At 46.1% G+C, this 11,033-nt stretch overlaps 1 non-coding gene across 1 annotated transcript; it reads right to left on the reverse strand.

Moving 5' to 3' along the window:
• Positions 1–1,023: 1,023 nt before the first annotated feature.
• Positions 1,024–1,097, reverse strand: Trnai-aau. Its single transcript has one exon. It is a non-coding gene; the product is annotated as a tRNA-Ile (tRNA).
• Between the last annotated feature and the right edge of the window lie 9,936 nt (positions 1,098–11,033).

Raw genomic sequence — 11,033 nt, forward strand, 5'->3', positions numbered from 1 at the left:
CACCCTGTATCCTAAATAAATTATATCACAGCCGATACTAGTGACCCCAATTATATCACAGCCTAAATCGGTAATTTCAAGAAAAAATATCTGATCTATACTGTGTTTTGTTCCAGCAACTGGTCTGATATCCCAAAAAATAATAATAGCGAGATTTATGTGGAAGTATATGTGGAAAGCTTCGGGTCGGATCGTTTTGCTCCTTCGGAAATACAGCTCCGGACAAGGTGAGAGAGCACTCTTTTTTGCGCAGCTCTGCCGTCAGCGCCGTATTCGATTTTTAAAGCGTATCCATCCACGTTTCGCGCAGCCACTTAGCGAGACTGCGTCCATCATCGAGTCTGTGTCGGTCGGTTCGAAGTGCCGCGCCATAATGAGGCTCCGGGCAGTAAATCGCAGGCACTCCGTACTTTCGCTAAAATTTTATTTCACGACTCGAAAAGTTAATGGGAGGAGGTGCTTTCTCATTAAGGTGTTCCGACCGTCCGAAGTCAAACGTCTGTGGCTGGAGGGGCTCAGTCGACAGCTGCGTTTCCGACGCCAACTGCAGACGAAGAGCGGCCGTGGAGAAATGGGCGTCGAGTGGCGGGACGGCAGTTGACGGACGCTCCAGACCGACTCCGGGCCGCCGGCACTGTTTTCCAGTACGTCCGGCGTTGCTCACCGCCGCCAGCGACGAACGATGGCAAATTCCAGGCTGGAGCGCCACCAGCGCTTAACGACGCGTGGGTGCACGTCACGCGAGCCGCGCACGCACTCTCGGGGGGGCTTAATGTCCAGCATCACAGGGAGGTCGCCTGGGGCCTTCAGGGTTGCCACCGCAGTCTGTGACGAAGACCTTCCAGAAGTGTCGACACCAACATTTAGAACAGCAGACTACCAACTTCTTTAATTTTTGTGACATGTTTCTACATATATGTACTAAGTGACCATGCAGCTCGTTAGAATGAAATTACAATGAAACGAACACCCTTAGCTGCTTACAGGCGCTGAAATACGTCAACGGGGACAGATGAAAATGTGTGCCCCGACCGGGACTCGAACCCGGGATCACCTGCTTATTTGGCAGACGCTCTATCCATCTGAGCCACCGAGGACACAGAGGATAGCGCGACTGCAGAGATTTATCTCTGGCACGCCTCCCGCGAAACCCACATTCTCAACGTACTGTCCCACACTACATTCGTAGTGCCTCCGCCCATTATACTCATTACTCGCGGCGCGTTGCGATTCCCGTAAGAGTTCGGGCACTGTTTGTGCATTGGCACAGAAGAAGAAGATGGTCAAGTGGCCGGTGAGCCTTATCTATATATATATTAAGATGGTATCTGTTCTTTCGGACATGTGTAATGAGTATAATGGGCGGGGGCACTACGAATGTAGTGCGGGACAATACGTTGAGAATGTGGGTTTCGCGGGAGGCGTGCCAGAGATAAATCCCTGCAGTCGCGCTATCCTCTGTGTCCTCGGTGGCTCAGATGGATCGCCGGCACGGTAACTCAGCGTGTTTGGTCAGAGGGATACCTGCCCTCTGTAATAAAAAAAAAACTGAGTTAATGGATCAACAACGAACTGAAATGGGTGTCTTTCGACGTCCGCCCCGAGCAGATAAAACGAACGAAAAACGAACAAAAAAAAAAAAAAAGATGGATAGAGCGTCTGGCATGTAAGCAGGAGATCCCGGGTTCGAATCCCGGTCGGGGCACACATTTTCATCCGTCCTCGTTGACGTATGTCTGCGCCTGTAAGCAGATAAGGGTGTTCATTTCATTGTAATGTTTCTACATCTCCAACTTTTTTATTTTTGTGACAGGTTTCTACGAGGGTCGTTTAATACGTAATGCCCCACTTTTTTTTTCTCAGAACTTATTTATTGTTAACGGTCAGGATTTGGTGACAATATACATGAACATGTCTTGACCATGTCCTATTTTTCTACGTAGTCTCCATCACGTTCTATGACCGTACGCCAACGTTGTGGAAGAGCATGTACTCCCTGTTGGTAAAAGCTCTTGTCCTGTAGGCGTAGCCATGTTTTCATTGCGTTACTGACACTCTCGGCGTCTTCATAGTGTGTTCCCCGTAGAGAATCTTTAAACTCCAACAATTCTGATGAAATGGCCTTTCTTTGAATCTTGTGGCACGATGTGAGCATTCGTGGAACCCATCGTGAGCACCTCTTTGAATGTCCGAAAATATCGTTCCAGTGCCGACCGACTACTGTAGAGCCAATTGTCGAGCTGTGTAATGCGCCGGTCGGCACGAATAATAGCATCCGTACGATTCAGCATGTCTGGAGCAGTGTCTGTGATAGGACGTCCTGAGCGTGGCTGATCAAGGAGCTCTGTTTCTGCATCTCCTGCGGCTGTAACTTTCTTTATCCATCGCCCAACTATGCTCCTATCAACTACAGCATCGCCATACACTGCACGCAAACGTTTATGAATGTTCATCACGTTTCCTTTTTCTGCACACAAGAATTCAATAACAGCACGCTGCTTGTAACGTGAGTCTCATGTAGACGCCATTTTGACGCTTTACTGAGCCTTTGCTACTGCCAGACTGGTTCGAAACTTCACCGGCGCACAGGACAAACATCAAATTTGAATCACCAAAAAGGACGTTTGTCTATGTATATTAATATTTTTTTTTTAAAATGTGGGGCATTACTTATTGAACGAGCCTCGTACATTTACGTCCATCTAAGTATATCTACATGATTACTCTGCAGTTCACCATTAAGTACCTGGCTGAGGATTCACCAACCACTTTCAAGCACTTTCTCTACCGTTCCATTCACGAACAGTGTGCGGGAAAAACGAACACTTAATTCATTCTGTTCGAGCTCTGATTTATCTTATTTTATTATGATCATTCCTCCCCATGAAGGTGGGCACCAAGAAAATATTTTCACACTTTGAGGAAAAAGTTGGTAATTGAAACTTCATGAGAGGATCCTGCCGCAGCGAAAATCGCTTTTGTGCCGGCCGGAGTGGCCGTGCGGTTCTAGGCGCTACAGTCCGGAACCGAGGGACCGCTACGGCCGCAGGTTCGAATCCTGCCTCGGGCATGGATGTGTGTGATGTCCTTAGGTTAGTTAGGCTTAATTAGTTCTAAGTTCTAGGCGACTGATGACCTCCGAAGTTAAGTCGCATAGTGCTCAGAGCCAGCCAAAATCGCTTTTGTTTTAATGATTGCCACTCTAATTCACGTACCATATCCGTGGCGCTCTCTCCCCTGTTTGTGATAGTAGCAAACGAGCTGCCCTTCTTTGGACTTCTTCGATGTCTTCCGTCGATCCTAACTGATGTGGATCCCACACTGCACAGCAGTACTCGAGAAGAGGACGGACGAGAGTAGTGTAGGCACTCTCTTCAGCAGACCTGCCGCATTTTCTAAGTGTTCAGCCAACAAATCGCAGTCTTTCGTTTGCTTTGCCCACAACATTACCGGTTCAATTCAAACTATTCGTAAATGTGATCACTAAGTATATAGTGGAATTTACAGACTTTCGGTTTGTGTGGTTTGTAACGGAAATTTAGCGGATTCCTTTTAGTACTCATGTGGATGACTTCACACTTTTCATTATTTAGAGTCAATTGTCACTTTTCGCACCATCCAGACATCTTGTCTAAACCGTTTTGCAATCTGTACTGACCATGTGATGAGTTTATAAGTCGGTAAATGACAGCATCACCTGCAAATGATGTAAGAGGGCTACTCAGATTGTCTCTTAAATCTTCTACATAGATCAGGAGTGCCAGATATCACTTCTGGTTTACTCGATGACTTTCCGTCAATCATTATGAAATTGCGATCTTTCTGAAAGGAAATCACGCACAACTGAGACGGTAATTTATGGGCGCGCTTGCGTGGAGCGATGTCAAATGCCTTCTGGAAATCTAGAAATATGAAATCAATTTGAAATCCCTGTCGAGAGTACTCATTAATTGGTGAGAATAAAGTTGGTGAGTACTCATTAGTTGGTGAGAATAAGAGAATTGTGAGTATCACAAAAAACGATGTTTCCTGAAACCGTTTTGGCTGTTTGTCAATAAATCGTTCTCTTCGAGGTAACCCATAATGTTCGAACACAGTGTACGTCCCAAAATCCTACGGAAAATCTACGTTAACGATATGGGTCTGTAATTCAACGGATTACTCTTATTTCCTTTCTTCGGTGTCGTCTGACTTGTGCAACTTTTCAGTCTTTAGGTACGGATCTTTCGACGAGCGAACGATTGTATATGATTACTAAGAGTAGAGCTAATGTGTCAGCATACTCTGAAAGTAACCTGACTTGTATACCCTCTGGACCGGACGCCTTGCCTTTATTAAGTGATTTAAGCTACTTCGTTTAATGCGGACCACAACGAATTCCCCTCTTGTGCCATCCTCTCCATGTCAGAGCAACTTACACTCAACTCTCTCAATTACTGAAATATGTTGTTGATATATTCCAGTCTTTTGTCTTTCTCCAAAGTTTTGACTCTTTACAGCTCCCTATAGTACCATGGAAATTATTCTCTGATATGTTGACAATTGTTCTACCAACCTACCCCTTTTTCTTATCAGTACTTTCCGTACCGCCGATTCTGTGGACAACCTCCTCATTTCTTTTCTTATAGACCCACAGAGAGGCAGCTCTGACGTTGTCGTTGACAATGAAAGCAAGACCGAAGAAAAATTAGGATACATTCATTGCATTTGTCGACATGGAAAAAGCGTTCGACAGAGTCAGATGGTGCAAGATGTTCGAAATTCTGAGAAAGATAAACCAAGAACAATGAGACTGGAAGACCAATTACAAAGGTCGTAAGGCAAGAGTATAATTTTTCGCCTCTACTGTTCAGTCTGTACATCGAAGAAGCAATGACGGAAATAAAAGCAAGGTTCAAGATTGGAATTAGAATTCGGGGTGAAAGGATGTCAATGTTAAGATTCGCTCATGATACTGCTGTTCTCAGTGAAAGTTAAGAAGAATTACGGGCTCTGCTGAACGGAATGAATGATCTACTCAGCACAGAATACGGATTGAGAGTAAATCGAAGAAAGTTGAAAGTATCTAAAAGTACCAGAAATGAGAACAGCGAGAAACTTAACATTAGAATTGGGGATCATAAAGTAGTGGAAGTTTGGGAATTATGCTTTCTAGGCAGCACAACAGCCCATGATGGACGGAGCAAGAAGGACATAAATAGACTAGTTTTTGTATGCCCATCCTTTTGGCAGGACGTCTTCTAGGGGACGCCGTTTACTATTGTGAAAAAATAAAGCGTCCTTATGATTTTATTTATTTTGTTGCAACGCGTTCCGCATCCACTACAGCCTGAAGATGGCGCGTTGAAGCGCCGAAACTGGTTGCAACAAATAAATAAAATCATAAGGACGGCTGTAGGCGCTTTATTTTCTCACAATAAATAGACTAGCGTTAGGAAAAATGGCATTCATGGCCAAGGGAAGTCTGCTAGTATCAAACATAGGTCTTAATTTCGGGAAGAAAATTCTAGAATGTACGTCTCGAACACAGCATTGTATGGTAGTGAGACTTGGGCTGTGGGAAAGCCGGAACAGAAGAGAATCAAATCATTTGAGATGTAGTTCTACAGAAGAATGTTGAAAATTAGGTGGACTGATAAGGTAAGAAATTAGGAGGTTCTCTGCAGAATACGTGGAACGCACTGATAAGGAGAAGGGACAGGGTGATAGGACATCAGGGAATGACCTCAATGGTACCTGAGAGAGATGTAGAGGGGAAAAACTGTACAGGAAGACAGAGATTGGAATACATGCAGGACGTAGGTTGCAGTTGCTACTCCGAGATGAAAATGTTGGCCAGTCTGAAGACTGACGACACAGAAAAGAACACACCTCACACCTCAGACGCTTCGATTCCCTCTTCCTTTCCAGTTTGTCACGGTCCATAACATAGTGATGTGCTTCAAAATACATTTTCATAACTTCCTTTCTGAAGGTAAGTGCTGTGTTTGATACCGCTAGACTTATCTCGGCCAGGAATGCCCTCTTTGCCTGTGTTAGTCCTCCTTGTATCGCGCGTCTTGCGTTATTTTCCTTCCAAGGAGCAGAATTCCTTCACTTCGTCTATCTCGTGGTCCCAAATTTTTAAGTTAAATTTATCACTAATCGTATTACTGCTAGTGATTTAGTGATTCTTCTACTCTCAGCCCGCATTCTGTGTTCACGAGTCTGTTCATGCCATCCAGCGACTGTAAGTCTTCTTCCTTTCAGTTTTCCGAAATTCCTTCACTAGGGAAGACGAATGGAATATTCCAGAATTTGAAACACGAACAGCTGCTAGCATGAGTTTATTGGAAGTAGATACCTTAAGGTTTGCGAAGCAACTCTAATCGCTTGATACGGGCAAGTCTTCAGGTCCAGATTGTATACCGATTAGGTTCCTTTCATATTACGCTGATACAATAGCTCCCTACCTATATAACCGCTCGCTCACCGATAGATCTGTACCTACAGATTGGAAAATTGTGCAGGTCGCACCAATTTTTAAGAAGGGTAGTAGGAGTAATCCATCGAACTACAGACCTATATCACTGACGTCGATTTGCAGTAGGGTTTTGGAGCACATACTGTATTCAAACATTATGAATCACCTCGAAGGGAACGATCTATTGATACGTAATCAGCATGGTTTCAGAAAACATCGTTCTTGAGCAACGCAGCTAGCTCTTTATTCGCACGAAGTAATGGCCGCTATCGACAGGGGATCTCAAGTTGATTCCGTATTTCTTGATTTCCGGAAAGCTTTTGACACCGTTCCTCACAAGCGACTTCTAATCAAGCTGTGGGTCTATGAGGTATCGTCTCAGTTGTGCGACTGGATTCGTGATTTCCTGTCAGGAAGGTCGCAGTTCGTAGTAATAGACGGCAAATCATCGAGTAAAACTGAAGTGATATCAGGTGTTCCCCAGGGAAGCGTCCTGGGACCTCTGCTGTTCCTGACCTATGTAAATGACCTGGGTGACAATCTGAGCAGTTCTCTTAGGTTGTTCGCAGATGATGCTGTAACTTACCGTCTAGTAAGGTCATCCGAAGACCAGTATCAGTTGCAGAGCGATTTAGAAAAGATTGCTGTATGGTGTGGCAGGTGGCAGTTGAAGCTAAATAACGAAAAGTGTGAGGTGATCCACATGAGTTCCAAAAGAAATCCGTTGGAATTCGATTACTCGATAAATAGTACAATTCTCAAGGCTGTCAATTCAACTAAGTACCTGGGTGTTAAAATTACGAACAACTTCAGTTGGAAAGACCACATAGATAATATTGTGGGGAAGGCGAGCTAAAGGTTGCGTTTCATTGGCAGGACACTTAGAAGATGCAACAAGTCCACTAAAGAGACAGCTTACACTACACTCGTTCGTCCTCTGTTAGAATATTGCTACGCGGTGTGGGATCCTTACCAGGTGCGATTGACGGAGGACATCGAAAGGGTGCAATTAAAGGGCAGCTCGTTTTGTATTATCACGTAATAGGGGAGAGAGTGTGGCAGATATGATACGCGAGTTGGGATGGAAGTCATTAAAGCAAAGACGTTTTTCGTAGCGGCGAAATCTATTTACGAAATTTCAGTCACCAACTTTCTCTTCCGAATGCGAAAATACACTCCTGGAAATGGAAAAAAGAACACATTGACACCGGTGTGTCAGACCCACCATACTTGCTCCGGACACTGCGAGAGGGCTGTACAAGCAATGATCACACGCACGGCACAGCGGACACACCAGGAACCGCGGTGTTGGCCGTCGAATGGCGCTAGCTGCGCAGCATTTGTGCACCGCCGCCGTCAGTGTCAGCCAGTTTGCCGTGGCATACGGAGCTCCATCGCAGTCTTTAACACTGGTAGCATGCCGCGACAGCGTGGACGTGAACCGTATGTGCAGTTGACGGACTTTGAGCGAGGGCGTATAGTGGGCATGCGGGAGGCCGGGTGGACGTACCGCCGAATTGCTCAACACGTGGGGCGTGAGGTCTCCACAGTACATCGATGTTGTCGCCAGTGGTCGGCGGAAGGTGCACGTGCCCGTCGACCTGGGACCGAACCGCAGCGACGCACGGATGCACGCCAAGACCGTAGGATCCTACGCAGTGCCGTAGGGGACCGCACCGCCACTTCCCAGCAAATTAGGGACACTGTTGCTCCTGGGGTATCGGCGAGGACCATTCGCAACCGTCTCCATGAAGCTGGGCTACGGTCCCGCACACCGTTAGGCCGTCTTCCGCTCACGCCCCAACATCGTGCAGCCCGCCTCCAGTGGTGTCGCGACAGGCGTGAATGGAGGGACGAATGGAGACGTGTCGTCTTCAGCGATGAGAGTCGCTTCTGCCTTGGTGCCAATGATGGTCGTATGCGTGTTTGGCGCCGTGCAGGTGAGCGCCACAATCAGGACTGCATACGACCGAGGCACACAGGGCCAACACCCGGCATCATGGTGTGGGGAGCGATCTCCTACACTGGCCGTACACCACTGGTGATCGTCGAGGGGACACTGAATAGTGCACGGTACATCCAAACCGTCATCGAACCCATCGTTCTACCATTCCTAGACCGGCAAGGGAACTTGCTGTTCCAACAGGACAATGCACGTCCGCATGTATCCCGTGCCACCCAACGTGCTCTAGAAGGTGTAAGTCAACTACCCTGGCCAGCAAGATCTCCGGATCTGTCCCCCATTGAGCATGTTTGGGACTGGATGAAGCGTCGTCTCACGCGGTCTGCACGTCCAGCACGAACGCTGGTCCAACTGAGGCCCCAGGTGGAAATGGCATGGCAAGCCGTTCCACAGGACTACATGTAGCATCTCTACGATCGTCTCCATGGGAGAATAGCAGCCTGCATTGCTGCGAAAGGTGGATATACACTGTACTAGTGCCGACATTGTGCATGCTCTGTTGCCTGTGTCTATGTGCCTGTGGTTCTGTCAGTGTGATCATGTGATGTATCTGACCCCAGGAATGTGTCAATAAAGTTTCCCCTTCCTGGGACAATGAATTCACGGTGTTCTTATTTCAATTTCCAGGAGTGTATTTTGTTGAGCCCAACCTACATAGGTAGGAATGATGATCAAAATAAAATAAGAGAAATCAGAACTCGAACAGAAAGGTTTAGGTGTTCGTTTTTCCCGCGCGCTGTTCGGGCGTGGAATTGGTAGGGAGATAGTATGATTGTGGTTCGATGAACCCTCTGCCAAGCACTTAAATGTGAATTGCAGAGTAATAAAGTAGCTGTAGATGTAGATGACAACAATGTCAGTAGCGAGTCTTAGTAGTGACATCCTTTCACGTGATACTTTAATCCCGCACCTGAACCTTCATTTTATTTCCATCATCGCTTCTTCGATTTGTAGATTAAACAGTAGGGACAAAAGACTACATCTCAGTGTTACATATTTCCTAATTCAAACACTTCTTTATATTTGTTCTATTTTCACATACTTTTACACATCTTATAACCTATTACCTGAGTTTCTCTACAGCTTATTCTAATTTTTCTCAGAATTTCTAACACCTTGCACCATTTTAGTCGTACGCTTTTACTACATCGACAAATCCTATGCATGTGTCTTGATTTTTCTGAAGTTTTGTTTCCACTACGACGCATAACGTCAAGAATGTCACTCTGGTGCCTTTATGTTTCCTAAGACCAAACTGACCGTCATCTAGCAAATCCTAACTTCTCTTCTCCACTCTACTGTGCATGTGTAACGGCCAAATGTTGCAGCTAGATGCGACACATGGCAATAGGTTACAAACAGATGTGTAGTGAACATGGCAGCACGTCTCAAGTTAACCGACTGAACTTGTGACGATAAGCGCAAGACGCTGGGTCTTAGCATCTCCAATGCCCCCCCATGACTTTTGACCATTCGGTGTACCACATCCAACAGAAAAATACTTGCTGTGTTGCTTCATTATTAATGTCTATTTTGGCGGTAACTGGTTCACATCTTGGAAATAGCATTACTTTTGTTTTTCGTGTGGAAATATTTAAATTAGACATCTTTGCTACTGTCACAAGCAGTTGCGACCCACGTTGTGGAGAACTGAAGGTTATATTATTAAATACACTACTGGCCATTAAAATTGCCTCACCAAGAAGAAATGCAGATGATAAACGGGTATTCATTGGACAAATATATTATACTAGAACTGACATGTGATTATATTTCCACGCAATTTGGGTGCATAGATCCTGAGAAATCAGTAACCAGAGCAACCACCTCTGGCCTCAATAACGGCCTTGACAAGCTTGCGCATTGAGTCAAACAGAGCTTGGATGGCGTGTACAGGTACAGCTGCCCATGCAGCTTCAACACGATAGCACAGCTCATCAAGAGTAGTGACTGGCGTATTTGGACGAGCCAGTTGATCGGCCACCATTGACCAGACGTTTTCAATTGGTGAGAGGTCTGGAGAATGCGCTGGCCAGGGTAGCAGTCGAACATTTTCTGTATCCAGAAAGGCCCGTACAGGATCTGCAACATGCGGTCGTGCATTATCCTGCTGAAATGTAGGGTTTCGCAGGGATCGAATGAAGGGTAGAGCCACGGGTCGTAACACATCTGAAATGTAACGTCCACTGTTCAAAGTGCCGTCAGTGCGAACAAGAGGTGACCGAGACGTATAACCAATGGCACCCCGTACCATCACGCCGGGTGATACAGTATGGCGATGACGAATACACGCTTCCAATGTGCCATCACCGCGATGTCGCCAAACACGGATGCGACCATGATGATGCTGTAAACAGAACCTGGAATCATCTGAAAAAATGACGTTTTGCCATTCGTGCACCCAGGTTCGTCGTTGAGTACACCATCGCAGGCGCTCCTGTCTGTGATGCAGCGTCAAGGGTATCGCAGCCATGGTCTCCGAGCTGATAGTCCATGCAGCTGCAAACGTCGTCGAACTGTTCGTGCATATGGCTGTTGTCTTGCAAACGTCCCTATCTGTTGACACATGGATCGAGACGTGGCTGCACGATCTGTTACAGCCATGCG

Source organism: Schistocerca piceifrons, chromosome 8 (assembly GCF_021461385.2).
Source record: "Schistocerca piceifrons isolate TAMUIC-IGC-003096 chromosome 8, iqSchPice1.1, whole genome shotgun sequence".
NCBI classification, from domain to species: Eukaryota; Metazoa; Arthropoda; class Insecta; order Orthoptera; family Acrididae; genus Schistocerca; species Schistocerca piceifrons.